Source organism: Schistocerca serialis, unplaced genomic scaffold (assembly GCF_023864345.2).
Source record: "Schistocerca serialis cubense isolate TAMUIC-IGC-003099 unplaced genomic scaffold, iqSchSeri2.2 HiC_scaffold_1393, whole genome shotgun sequence".
Classification (NCBI taxonomy): domain Eukaryota; kingdom Metazoa; phylum Arthropoda; class Insecta; order Orthoptera; family Acrididae; genus Schistocerca; species Schistocerca serialis.
The window spans coordinates 13283455-13297863 of record NW_026047617.1 but is presented as its reverse complement, the minus strand read 5'-3'; positions in this window follow the sequence as shown (position 1 = coordinate 13297863).

The window sequence follows — 14409 nt, the reverse complement described above, 5'->3', positions numbered from 1 at the left end:
TCACAGGAAGGGTTCAAAACACAGACAGTAAGAAGAGCCAGTCTTATTGGACTTGAGTTGGCATTGTGCATTTTGTATTTAATTCCGATGCAATTTCTGTGTTTAATCATTAATAAGAAGGTCAGTGGGATACAGTAAACCTGAAGTGAAGCATCGGAATCTATAACTAGTGTCACAGGAATGGTTCAAAACATAGACAGTAAGAAGAGTCAGTTCTCTTGTACTTAAGTCGGCATGGTGCTTTTGTATTTAATTCTGATGCAATTTATGTGTTTCATCGTCAAGAAGAAGGTCAGAGGGATACAGTAAACCTGAAGTGTAACAGTGAAACCAATACTAGTGTCACAGGAATGGTTCAAAACATAGACAGTAAGAAGAGTCAGTTCTCTTGTACTTAAGTCGGCATGGTGCTTTTGTATTTAATTCCGATGCAATTTCTGTGTTACATCGTCAATAAGAAGGTCAGAGGGACACAGTAATTTGAAGTGAAGCATCGGAATCTATAACTAGTGTCACTGGAATGGTTCAAAACATAGACAGTAAGAAGATCAGTTTTCTTGTACTTAAGTCGGCATTGTGTCTTTTGTAATTAATTCCGATGCAATTTCTGTATTTTATCGTCAATAAGAAGGTCAGAGGGATACAGTAAACCGGAAGTGAAGCATCGGAATCTATAACTAGTGTCACAGGAATGGTTCAAACATAGACAGTAAGAAGAGTCAGTTTTCTTGTACTTAAGTCGGCATTTTGCCTTTTGTATTTAATTCCGATACAATTCCTGTGTTTCATCGTCCATAAGAAGGTCAGAGGGATACAGTAAACCTGAAGGGAAGCATCGAAATCTAAAACCGGTCTCACAGGAAAGTTTCAAAACATAGACAGTAAGAAGAGCCAGTCTTCTTGCACTTGAGTCGGCATTGTGCCTTTTGTATTTAATTCCGATGCAATTTCCTTGTTACATCGTCAATAAGAAGGTCGGAGGGATACAGTAAACCTGAAGTAAAGCATCGTAATCTATAACTTGTGTCACAGGAAGGGTTCAAAACACAGGCAGTAAGAAGAACCAGTCTAATTGTACTTGAGTTGGCATTGTGCATTTTGTATTTAATTCCGATGCAATTTCTGTGTTTCATCATCAATAAGAAGTTCAGTGGGATACACTAAACCTGAAGTGAAGCATCGGAATCCATAACTAGTGTCACAGGAATGGTTCAAAACATAGACAGTAAGAAGAGTCAGTTCTCTTGTACTTAAGTCGGCATGATGCTTTTGTATTTAATTCCGATGCAATTTCTGTGTTTCATCGTCAAGAAGAAGGTCAGAGGGATACAGTAAACCTGAAGTGTAACATCGGAACCAATACTAGTGTCACAGGAATGGTTCAAAACATAAACTGTAGGAAGAGTCATTTCTACTGTACTTAAGTAGGCATTGTGCTTTTATATTTAATTCCGATACATTATCTGTGTTTCATCGGCAATAAGAAGGTCATAGGGATACAGTAAACCTGATGTGAAGCATCGGAATCTATAACTAGTGTCACATGAATGGTTCAAAACATAGAGAGTAAGAAATGTCAGTTTACTTGTACTTAAGTCGGCATTGTGCCTTTTCTATTTAATTCTGATGCAATTTCTGTGTTTCATCGTCAATAAAAAGGTCAGAGGGAAACAGTAAACCTGAAGTGTAGCATCGGAATCTATTATTAGTGTCACAGGAATGGGTCAAAACATAGACCGTAGGAAGAGTCAGTTCTATTGTACTTAAGTCGGCATTGTGCTTTTGTATTTAATTCCGATGCAATTTCTGTGTATCATAGTCAATAAGAAGGTCATAGGGATACTGTAAACATGAAGTGAAGCATCGGAATCTAAAACTAGTGTCACAGGAATGGTTCAAACATAGACAGTAAGAAGTGTCAGTTTTCTTGTACTTAAATCGGCATTGTGCCTTTTGTATGTAATTCCGATGCAATTTATGTATTTCATCGTCAATAAGAAGGTCAGAAAGATACAGTAAACCTGAAGTGACGCATCGGAATCTATAACTATTGTCACAGCAATGGTTCAAACATAGACAGTAAGAAGAGTCAGTTTTCTTGTACTAAAGACGGCATTGTGCCTTTTGTATTTAATTCCGACACAATTTCTGTGTTTCATCGTCAATAAGAAGGTCAGAGGGATACAGTAAACCTGAAGTGAAGCATCTGAATCCATAACTAGTGTCACAGGAATGGTTCAAAACATAGACAGTAAGAAGAGTCAGTTATCTTGTACTTAAGTCGGCATTGTGCCTTTTGTATTTAATTCCGATGCAATTTCTGTGTTTCGTCGTCCATAAGAAGGTCAGAGAGATACAGAAAACCTGAAGGGAAGCATCGGAATCTAAAACCGGTCTCACAGGAAAGTTTCAAAACATAGACAGTAAGAAGAGACAGTCTTCTTCTACTTTCGTTGGCATTGTGCATTTTGTATTTAATTCCGATGCAATTTCTGTGTTTCATCGTCAATAAGAAGGTCAGTGGGATACAGTAAACCCGAAGTCAAGATTCGGAATCTATAACTAGTGTCTCAGGAATGGTTCAAAGCATAGACAGTAAGAAGAGTCAGTTCTCTTGTACTTAAGTCGGCATTGTGCTTTTGTATTTAATTCAGATGCAATTTCTGTGTTTCATCGACAATACAAAGGTCAGAGGGATACAGTAAACCTGAAGTGTAGCATCGGAATCTATTACTAGTGTCACAGGAATGGTTCAAAACATAGACAGTAGGAAGAGTCAGTTCTATTGTACTTAAGTCGGGATTGTGCTTTTGTATTTAATTCCGATGCAATTTCTGTGTATCATAGTCAATAAGAAGGTCATTGGGATACTGCAAACTTGAAGTGAAGCATCGGAAGCTATAACTAGTGTCACGGGAATGGTTCAAAACACAGACAGTAAGAAGAGCCAGTCTTCTTGAGTTGGCATTGTGAATTTTGTAATTAATTCCGATGCAATTTCTGTGTTTCATCACCAATAAGAAGGTCAGTGGGATACAGTAAACCTGAAGTCAAGCATCGGAATCTATAACTAGTGTCACAGGAATGGTTCAAAACATAGACCGTAAGAAGAGCCAGTCTTCTTGTACTTCAGTCGGCATTGTGCCTATGTATTTAATTCCGATGCAATTTCTGTGCTTCATCGTCAATAACAAGGTCAGAGGGATACAGTAATCCTGAAGTAAAGCATCGGAATATATAAGTAGTGTCACATGAATGGTTCAAAACATAGAGAGTAAGAAGAGTCAGTTTTCTTGTACTTAAGGCGGCATTGTGCCTTTTGTATTTAATTCCGATGCAATATCTGTGTTTCATCGTCAATAAGAAGGTCAGAGGGATACAGTAAACCTGAAGTGAAGCATCGGAATCTATAACTAGTGTCACAGGAATGGTTCAAAACATAGACAGTAAGAAGAGTCAGTTTTCTTGTACTAAAGTCGGCATTGTGCCTTTTGTAATTAATTCCGATGCAATTTATGTATTTCATCATCAATAAGAAGGTCAGAAAGATACAGTAAACCGGAAGTGAAGCATCGGAATCTATAACTAGTGTCACAGGAATGGATCAAACATAGACAGTAAGAAGAGTCAGTTTTCTTGTACTTAAGTCGGCATTGTGCATTTTGTATTTCATTCCGATTTCAATTTCTGTGGTTCATCGTCAATAAGAAGGTCAGAGGGATACAGTAAACCTGAAGTGAAGCATCGGAATCGATAACTAGTGTCACAGAAATGGTTCAAAACATAGACAGTAAGAAGATTCAGTTATCTTGTACTTAAGTCGGCATTGTGCATTTTGTATTTAATTCCGATGCAATTTCTGTGTTTCATCGTCCATAAGAAGGTCAGAGGGATACAGTAAACCTGAAGGGAAGCATCGGAATCTAAAACTTGTCTCTCAGGAAAGTTTCAAAACATAGACAGTAAGACAAGCCTGACTTCTTGTACTTGTGTCGGCATTGTGCCTTTTGTATTTAATTTGATGCAATTTCTGTGTTACATCGTCAATAAGAAGGTCAGAGGGATACAGTAAACCTGAAGTGAAGCATCGGAATCTATAACTAGTGTCACAGGAATGGATCAAACATAGACAGTAAGAAGAGTCAGTTTTCTTGTACTTAAGTCGGCATTGTGCCTTATGTATTTAATTCCGATGCAATATCTGTGTTTCATCGTCAATAAGAAGGTCAGAGGGATACAGTAAACCTGAAGTGAAGCATCGGAATCTATAACTAGTGTCACAGGAATGGATCAAACATAGACAGTAAGAAGAGTCAGTTTTCTTGTACTTAAGTCGGCATTGTGCCTTATGTATTTAATTCCGATGCAATATCTGTGTTTCATCGTCAATAAGAAGGTCAGAGGGATACAGTAAAACTGAAGTGAAGCATGGGAATCAATAACTAGTGTCACAGGAATTGTTCAAAACATAGACAGTAGGGAGAGTCAGTTCTATGTGTACTTAAGTCGGCATTGTGCCTCTGTATTTAATTCCGATGCAATTTCTGTGTATCATCTTCAATACGAAGGTAATAGGGATACAGTAAACATGAAGTGAAGCATCGGAATCTATAACTAGTGTCACGGGAATGCTACAAAACAGAGACAGTAAGATGAGTCGGATTTCTAGTACTTAAGTCGGCATTGCGCCTTTTCTATTTAATTCTGATGCAATTTCTATGTTTCATCGTCAATAAGAAGGTCAGAGGGATACAGTAAACCTGAAGTGAAGCATCGGAATCTATAACTAGTGTCACAGGAATGGTTCAACACATAGAAAGTGAAAAGGGGCAGTCTTCTTGTACTTGAGACGGCATTATGCCTATGTATTTAATTCCGATGCAATTTCTGTGTTTCAACGCGAATAAGACGGTCAATGGGATACAGTAAACTTGAAGTGAAGCATAGGAATCTATAACTAGTGTCACAGGAATGGTTCAAAACAAAGACAGTAGGAAGAGCCAGTCTTCTTGTACTTCAGTCGCCTTTGTACCTTTTCTATTTAATTCCGATGCAATTTCTGTGTTTCATCGTCAATAAGAAGGTCAAAGGGATAGAGTGAACCTGAAGTGAAGCATCGGAATCTATAATTAGTGTCACAGGAATGGTTCAAAACATAGACATTAAGAAGAGTCAGTTTTCTTGTACTTAATTCGGCATAGTGCCTTTTGTATTTAATTCCGATGCAATTTCTGTGTTTCAACGTCAATAAGAAGGTCAGAGCGATACAGTAAACCTGTAGTGAAGCATCGGAATCGATAACTAGTGTCACAGAAATGGTTCAAAACATAGACAGTAAGAAGAGTCAGATTTCTTGTACTTAAGTCGGCATTGTGCCTTTTGTACTTAATTCCGATGCAATTTCTGTGTTTCATCAGCAACAAGAAGGTCAGAGGGATACAGTAAACCGGACGTGAAGCATCGGAATCTATAACTAGTGTCACAGGAATGGTTCAAAACAAAGAGAGTAAGAAGAGTCAGTTTTCTTGTACATATGTCGGCATTTTGCCTTTTGTATTTAATTCCGCTGCAATTTCTGTGTTCAATCGTCAATACGACGGTCAGAGGGATACAGTAAACCTGACGTGAAGCATCGGAATCTATAACTTGTGTCACAGGAAGGGTTCAAAACACACACAGTAAGAAGAGCCAGTCTTATTGTACTTGAGTTGGCATTGTGCATTTTGTATTTAATTCCGATGCAATTTCTGTGTTTCATCATTAATAAGAAGGTCAGTGGGATACACTAAACCTGAAGTGAAGCATCGGAATCTATAACTAGTGTCACAGGAATGGTTCAAAACATAGACAGTAAGAAGAGTCAGTTCTCTTGTACTTAAGTCGGCATGGTGCTTTTGTATTTAATTCTGATGCAATTTCTGTGTTTCATCGTCAAGAAGAAGGTAGGAGGGATACGGTAAACCTGAAGTGAAGCATCGGAATCTATAACTAGTGTCACAGGAATTGTTCAAATCATAGACAGTAAGAAGAGTCAGTTTTGTTGTACTTAAGTCGGCATTGTGACTTTTGTATTTAATTCCTATTCAATTTCTGTGTTTCATCGTCAATAAGAAGGTCAGAGGGATACAGTAAACCTACAGTGAAGCAACGGAATCTATAACTAGTGTCACATGATTGATTCAAAACATAGACAGTAAGAAGAGTCAGTTTTCTTGTACTAAAGTCGGCATTGTTCCTTTTGTATTTAATTCCGAAGCAATTTCTGTGTTTCATCGTCAATAAGAAGGTCAGAGGTATACAGTAAACCTGAAGTGAAGCATCGGAATCTATAATTAGTGTCACAGGTATGGTTCAAAGCATAGACAGTAAGAAGAGTCAGTTTTCTTGTACCTAAGTCGGCATTATGACTTTTGTATTTAATTCCGATGCAATATCTGTGTATCATCGTCAATCAGAAGGTCAGAGGCATACAGTAAACCCGAAGTGAAGCATCGGAATCTATAACTAGTGTCATAGGAATGGTTCAAAACATAGACAGTATGAAGAGTCAGTTTTCTTGTACTTAAGTCGGCATTGTGCCTTTTGCATTTAATTCCGATGCAATTTCTGTGTTTCATCGTCAATAAGAAGGTCAGAGGGATACAGTAAACCTGCAGTGAAGAATCGGAATCGATAACTAGTGTCACATGAATGGTTCAAAACATACACAGTGAGAGGAGTAAGTTTTCTTGTACTTAAGTCGGCATTGTGACTTTTGTATTTAAATCCGATGCAATTTCTGTGTTTCATCGTCAATAAGAAGGTCGGAGGGATACAGGAAACCTGAAGTGAAGCTTCGGAATCTATAACTAGTGTCACAGGAATGGTTCAAAACATAGACAGTAAGAAGAGTCAGTTTTGTTGTACTTAAGTCGGCATTGGGCCTTTTGTATTTAATTCCGATGCAATTTCTATGTCTCATCGTCAATAAGAAGGTCAGAGGCATACAGTAAACCTGAAGTGAAGCATCGAAATCTATAACTAGTGTCACAGGAATGGTTCAAAACATAGACAGTAAGAAGAGTCAGTTTTCTTGTACTTAAGTTGGCATTGTGCCTTTTGTATTAATTTCCGATGCAATTTCAGTGTTTCATCGTCAATAAGAAGGTCAGAGGGATACAGTGAACCTGAAGTGAAGCATCGGAATCTATAACTAGTGTCACAGGAATGGTTCAAAACATAGACAGTAAGAAGAGTCAGTTTTCTTGTTCTTAAGTCGGCATTGTGCGTTTTGTATTTAATTCCGATGCAATTTCTGTGTTTCATCGTCAATAAGATGGTCAGAGGGATAAAGTAAACCTGAAGTGAAGCATCGGAATCTATAACTAGTGTCACAGAAATGGTTCAAAACATAGACAGTTAGAAGAGTCAGTTTTCTTGTAGTTAAGTCGCCATTGTGCCTTTTGTATTTAATTCCGATGCAATTTCTGTATTTCATCGTCAATAAGAAGGTCAGAGGGATACAGTAAACCTGAAGTGAAGTATCGGAATCTATAATTAGTGTCACATGAATGGTTCAAAACATAGACTGTAAGAAGAGTCAGTTTTCTTGTATTTAAATCAGCATTGTGCCTTTTGTATTTAATTCCGATTCAATTTAGGTGTTTCATCGTCAATAAGAAGGTCAGAGGGATACAGTGAACCGGAAGTGAAGCATCGGAATCTATGACTAGTGTCAAAGGAATGGTTCAAAACATAGACAGTAAGAAGAGTCAGTTTTCTTCTACTTAAGTCGGCATTGTGCCTTTTGTATTTAATTCCGATGCAATTTCTGTGTTTCATCGTCAATATGAAGGTCAGAGGGATACAGTAAACCTGAAGTGAAGCATCGGAATCTATAACTTGTGTCACAGGAAGGGTTCAAAACACAGACAGTAAGAAGAGCCAGTCTTATTGTACTTGAGTTGGCATTGTGCATTTTGTATTTAATTCCGATGCAATTTCTGTGTTTAATCATTAATAAGAAGGTCAGTGGGATACAGTAAACCTGAAGTGAAGCATCGGAATCTATAACTAGTGTCACAGGAATGGTTCAAAACATAGACAGTAAGAAGGGTCAGTTCTCTTGTACTTAAGTCGGCATGGTGCTTTTGTATTTAATTCTGATGCAATTTATGTGTTTCATCGTCAAGAAGAAGGTCAGAGGGATACAGTAAACCTGAAGTGTAACAGTGAAACCAATACTAGTGTCACAGGAATGGTTCAAAACATAAACTGTAGGAAGAGTCTGTTCTACTGTACTTATGTAGGCATTGTGCTTTTGTAATTATTTCCGATGCAATATCTGTGTTTCATCAGCATTAAGAAGGTCTTAGGGATACAGTAAACCTGAAGTGAAGCATCGGAATCTATAACTAGTGTCACATGAATGGTTCAAAACATAGAGAGTAAGAAGTGTCAGTTTCGTTGTACTTAAGTCGGCATTGTGCCTTTTCTATTTAATTCTGATGCAATTTCTGTGTTTCATCGTCAATAAGAAGGTCAGAGGGATACAGTAAACCTGAAGTGAAGCATCGGAATCTATAACTAGTGTCACAGGAATGGTTCAAAACATAGACAGTAAGAGGAGCCAGCCTTCTTGTACTTGAGTCGGCATTGTGTCTATGTATTTAATTCCGATGCAATTTCTGTGTTTCATCGTCAATAAGAAGGTCAGAGGGATACAGTAAAGCTGAAGTGAAGCATCGGAATCTATAAATAGTGTCACATGAATGGTTCAAAACATAGACAGTAGGAAGAGTCAGTTTTCTTGTACTTAAGTCGGCATTGTACCTTTTGTATTTAATTCCGATGCAATTTCTGTGTTACATCGTCAATAAGAAGGTCAGAGGGACACAGTAAACCTGAAGTGAAGCATCGGAATCTATAACTAGGGTCACTGGAATGGTTCAAAACATAGACAGTAAGAAGATCAGTTTTCTTGTACTTAAGTTGGCATTGTGTCTTTTGTAACTAATTCCGATGCAATTTCTGTATTTTATCGTCAATAAGAAGGTCAGAGGGATACAGTAAACCGGAAGTGAAGCATCTGAATCTATAACTAGTGTTACAGGAATGGTTCAAACATAGACAGTAAGAAGAGTCAGTTTTCTTGTACTTAAGTCGGCATTGTGCCTTTTGTATTTAATTCCGATACAATTCCTGTGTTTCATCGTCCATAAAAAGGTCAGAGGGATACAGTAAACCTGAAGGGAAGCATCGAAATCTAAAACCGGTCTCACAGGAAAGTTTCAAAACATAGACAGTAAGAAGAGCCAGTCTTCTTGCACTTGAGTCGGCATTGTGCCTTTTGTATTTAATTCCGATGCAATTTCCTTGTTACATCGTCAATAAGAAGGTCAGAGGGATACAGTAAACCTGAAGTGAAGCATCGTAATCTATAACTTGTGTCACAGGAAGGGTTCAAAACACAGGCAGGAAGAAGAACCAGTCTAATTGTACTTGAGTTGGCATTGTGCATTTTGTATTTAATTCCGATGCAATTTCTGTGTTTCATCATCAATAAGAAGTTCAGTGGGATACACTAAACCTGAAGTGAAGCATCGGAATCCATAACTAGTGTCACAGGAATGGTTCAAAACATAGACAGTAAGAAGAGTCAGTTCTCTTGTACTTAAGTCGGCATGATGCTTTTGTATTTAATTCCGATGCAATTTCTGTGTTTCAACGTCAAGAAGAAGGTCAGAGGGATACAGTAAACCTGAAGTGTAACATCGGAACCAATACTAGTGTCACAGGAATGGTTCAAAACATAAACTGTAGGAAGAGTCATTTCTACTGTACTTAAGTAGGCATTGTGCTTTTATATTTAATTCCGATGCATTATCTGTGTTTCATCGGCAATAAGAAGGTCATAGGGATACAGTAAACCTGATGTGAAGCATCGGAATCTATAACTAGTGTCACATGAATGGTTCAAAACATAGAGAGTAAGAAATGTCAGTTTACTTGTACTTAAGTCGGCATTGTGCCTTTTCTATTTAATTCTGATGCAATTTCTGTGTTTCATCGTCAATAAAAAGGTCAGAGGGATACAGTAAACCTGAAGTGTAGCATCGGAATCTATTATTAGTGTCACAGGAATAGGTCAAAACATAGACCGTAGGAAGGGTCAGTTCTATTGTACTTAAGTCAACATTGTGCTTTTGTATTTAATTCCGATGCAATTTCTGTGTATCATAGTCAATAAGAAGGTCATAGGGATACTGTAAACATGAAGTGAAGCATCGGAATCTAAAACTAGTGTCACAGGAATGGTTCAAACATAGACAGTAAGAAGTGTCAGTTTTCTTGTACTTAAATCGGCATTGTGCCTTTTGTATGTAATTCCGATGCAATTTATGTATTTCATCGTCAATAAGAAGGTCAGAAACATACAGTAAACCTGAAGTGACGCATCGGAATCCATAACTATTGTCACAGCAATGGTTCAAACATAGACAGTAAGAAGAGTCAGTTTTCTTGTACTAAAGACGGCATTGTGCCTTTTGTATTTAATTCCGACACAATATCTCTGTTTCATCGTCAATAAGAAGGTCAGAGGGATACAGTAAACCTGAAGTGAAGCATCTGAATCTATAACTAGTGTCACAGGAATGGTTCAAAACATAGACAGTAAGAAGAGTCAGTTATCTTGTACTTAAGTCGGCATTGTGCCTTTTGTATTTAATTCCGATGCAATTTCTGTGTTTCATCGTCCATAAGAAGGTCAGAGAGATACAGTAAACCTGAAGGGAAGCATCGGAATCCAAAACCGGTCTCACAGGAAAGTTTCAAAACATAGACAGTAAGAAGAGCCAGTCTTCTTGTACTTTCGTTGGCATTGTGCATTTTGTATTTAATTCCGATGCAATTTCTGTGTTTCATCATCAATAAGAAGGTCAGTGGGATACAGTAAACCTGAAGTAAAGCATCTGAATCTATAACTAGTGTCACAGAAATGGTTCAAAACATAGATAGTAAGAAGAATCAGTTTTCATGTACTTAATCGGCATTGTTCCTTTTCTATTTAATACCGATGCAATTTCTGTGTTTCATCGTCAATAAGAAGATCAGAGGGATACTGAAAACCTGAAGTGAAGCATCGGAATCTATAACTAGTGTCACAGGAATGGTTCAAAACACAGACAGTAAGAAGAGCCAGTCTTCTTGTACTTTAGTTGGCAATGTGCATTATGTATTTAATTCCGATGCAATTTCTGTGTTTCATCATCAATAAGAAGGTCAGTGGGATACAGTAAACCCGAAGTCAAGATTCCGAATCTATAACTAGTGTCTCAGGAATGGTTCAAAGCATAGACAGTAAGAAGAGTCAGTTCTCTTGTACTTAAGTCGGCATTGTGCTTTTGTATTTAATTCAGACGCAATTTCTGTGTTTCATCGTCAATACAAAGGTCAGAGGGATACAGTAAACCTGAAGTGTAGCATCGGAATCTATTACTAGTGTCACAGGAATGGTTCAAAACATAGACAGTAGGAAGAGTCAGTTCTATTGTACTTAAGTCGGGATTGTGCTTTTGTATTTAATTCCGATGCAATTTCTGTGTATCATAGTCAATAAGAAGGTCATTGGGATACTGCAAACTTGAAGTGAAGCATCGGAAGCTATAACTAGTGTCACGGGAATGGTTCAAAACACAGACAGTAAGAAGAGCCAGTCTTCTTGAGTTGGCATTGTGCATTTTGTAATTAATTCCGATGCAATTTCTGTGTTTCATCACCAATAAGAAGGTCAGTGGGATACAGTAAACCTGAAGTCAAGCATCGGAATCTATAACTAGTGTCACAGGAATGGTTCAAAACATAGACCGTAAGAAGAGCCAGTCTTCTTGTACTTCAGTCGGCATTGTGCCTATGTATTTAATTCCGATGCAATTTCTGTGCTTCATCGTCAATAACAAAGTCAGAGGGATACAGTAATCCTGAAGTAAAGCATCGGAATATATAAGTAGTGTCACATGAATGGTTCAAAACATAGAGAGTAAGAAGAGTCAGTTTTCTTGTACTTAAGGCGGCATTGTGCCTTTTGTATTTAATTCCGATGCAATATCTGTGTTTCATCGTCAATAAGAAGGTCAGAGGGATACAGTAAACCTGAAGTGAAGCATCGGAATCTATAACTAGTGTCACAGGAATGGTTCAAAACATAGACAGTAAGAGGAGTCAGTTTTCTTGTACTAAAGTCGGCATTGTGCCTTTTGTAATTAATTCCGATGCAATTTATGTATTTCATCATCAATAAGAAGGTCAGAAAGATACAGTAAACCGGAAGTGAAGCATCGGAATCTATAACTAGTGTCACAGGAATGGATCAAACATAGACAGTAAGAAGAGCCAGTTTTCTTGTACTTAAGTCGGCATTGTGCATTTTGTATTTCATTCCGATTTCAATTTCTGTGGTTCATCGTCAATAAGAAGGTCAGAGGGATACAGTAAACCTGAAGTGAAGCATCGGAATCGATAACTAGTGTCACAGAAATGGTTCAAAACATAGACATTAAGAAGAGTCAGTTATCTTGTACTTAAGTCGGCATTGTGCATTTTGTATTTAATTCCGATGCAATTTCTGTGTTTCATCGTCCATAAGAAGGTCAGAGGGATACAGTAAACCTGAAGGGAAGCATCGGAATCTAAAACTTGTCTCTCAGGAAAGTTTCAAAACATAGACAGTAAGACTAGCCTGACTTCTTGTACTTGTGTCGGCATTGTGCCTTTTGTATTTAATTTGATGCAATTTCTGTGTTACATCGTCAAAAAGAAGGTCAGAGGGATACAGTAAAACTGAAGTGAAGCATCGGAATCTATAACTAGTGTCACATGAATGGTTCAAAGCATAGACAGTAAGATGAGTCAGTTTTCTTGTACTTAAGGCGGCATTGTGCCTTTTGTATTTAATTCCGATGCAATATCTGTGTTTCATCGTCAATAAGAGGGTCAGAGGGATACAGTAAAACTGAAGTGAAGCATGGGAATCAATAACTAGTGTCACAGGAATTGTTCAAAACATAGACAGTAGGGAGAGTCAGTTCTATGTGTACTTAAGTCGGCATTGTGCTTCTGTATTTAATTCCGATGCAATTTCTGTGTATCATCTTCAATACGAAGGTAATAGGGATACAGTAAACACGAAGTGAAGCATCGGAATCTATATCTAGTGTCACGGGAATGCTACAAAACAGAGACAGTAAGATGAGTCGGATTTCTTGTACTTAAGTCGGCATTGCGCCTTTTCTATTTAATTCTGATGCAATTTCTATGTTTCATCGTCAATAAGAAGGTCAGAGGGATACAGTAAACCTGAAGTGAAGCATCGGAATCTATAACTAGTGTCACAGGAATGGTTCAAAACATAGAAAGTGAAAAGGGGCAGTCTTCTTGTACTTGAGACGGCATTATGCCTATGTATTTAATTCCGATGCAATTTCTGTGTTTCAACGCGAATAAGACGGTCAATGGGATACAGTAAACTTGAAGTGAAGCATAGGAATCTATAACTAGTGTCACAGGAATGGTTCAAAACAAAGACAGTAGGAAGAGCCAGTCTTCTTGTACTTCAGTCGCCTTTGTACCTTTTCTATTTAATTCCGATGCAATTTCTGTGTTTCATCGTCAATAAGAAGGTCAAAGGGATAGAGTGAACCTGAAGTGAAGCATCGGAATCTATAACTAGTGTCACAGGAATGGTTCAAAACATAGCCATTAAGAAGAGTCAGTTTTCTTGTACTTAATTCGGCATTGTGCCTTTTGCATTTAATTCCGATGCAATTTCTGTGTTTCAACGTCAATAAGAAGGTCAGAGCGATACAGTAAACCTGTAGTGAAGCATCGGAATCGATAACTAGTGTCACAGAAATGGTTCAAAACATAGACAGTAAGAAGAGTCAGATTTCTTGTACTTAAGTCGGCATTGTGCCTTTTGTACTTAATTCCGATGCAATTTCTGTGTTTCATCAGCAACAAGAAGGTCAGAGGGATACAGTAAACCGGACGTGAAGCATCGGAATCTATAACTAGTGTCACAGGAATGGTTCAAAACAAAGAGAGTAAGAAGAGTCAGTTTTCTTGTACATATGTCGGCATTTTGCCTTTTGTATTTAATTCCGCTGCAATTTCTGTGTTCAATCGTCAATACGACGGTCAGAGGGATACAGTAAACCTGAAGTGAAGCATCGGAATGTGTAACTAGTGATACAGGAATGGTTCAAAACATAGACAGTAAGATGAGCCAGTTTTCTTGTATTTAAATCAGCATTGTGCCTTTTGTATTTAATTCCGATTCAATTTCTGTGTTTCATCGTCAATAAGAAGGTCAGAGGGATACAGTGAACCGGAAGTGAAGCATCGGAATCTATGACTAGTGTCAAAGGAATG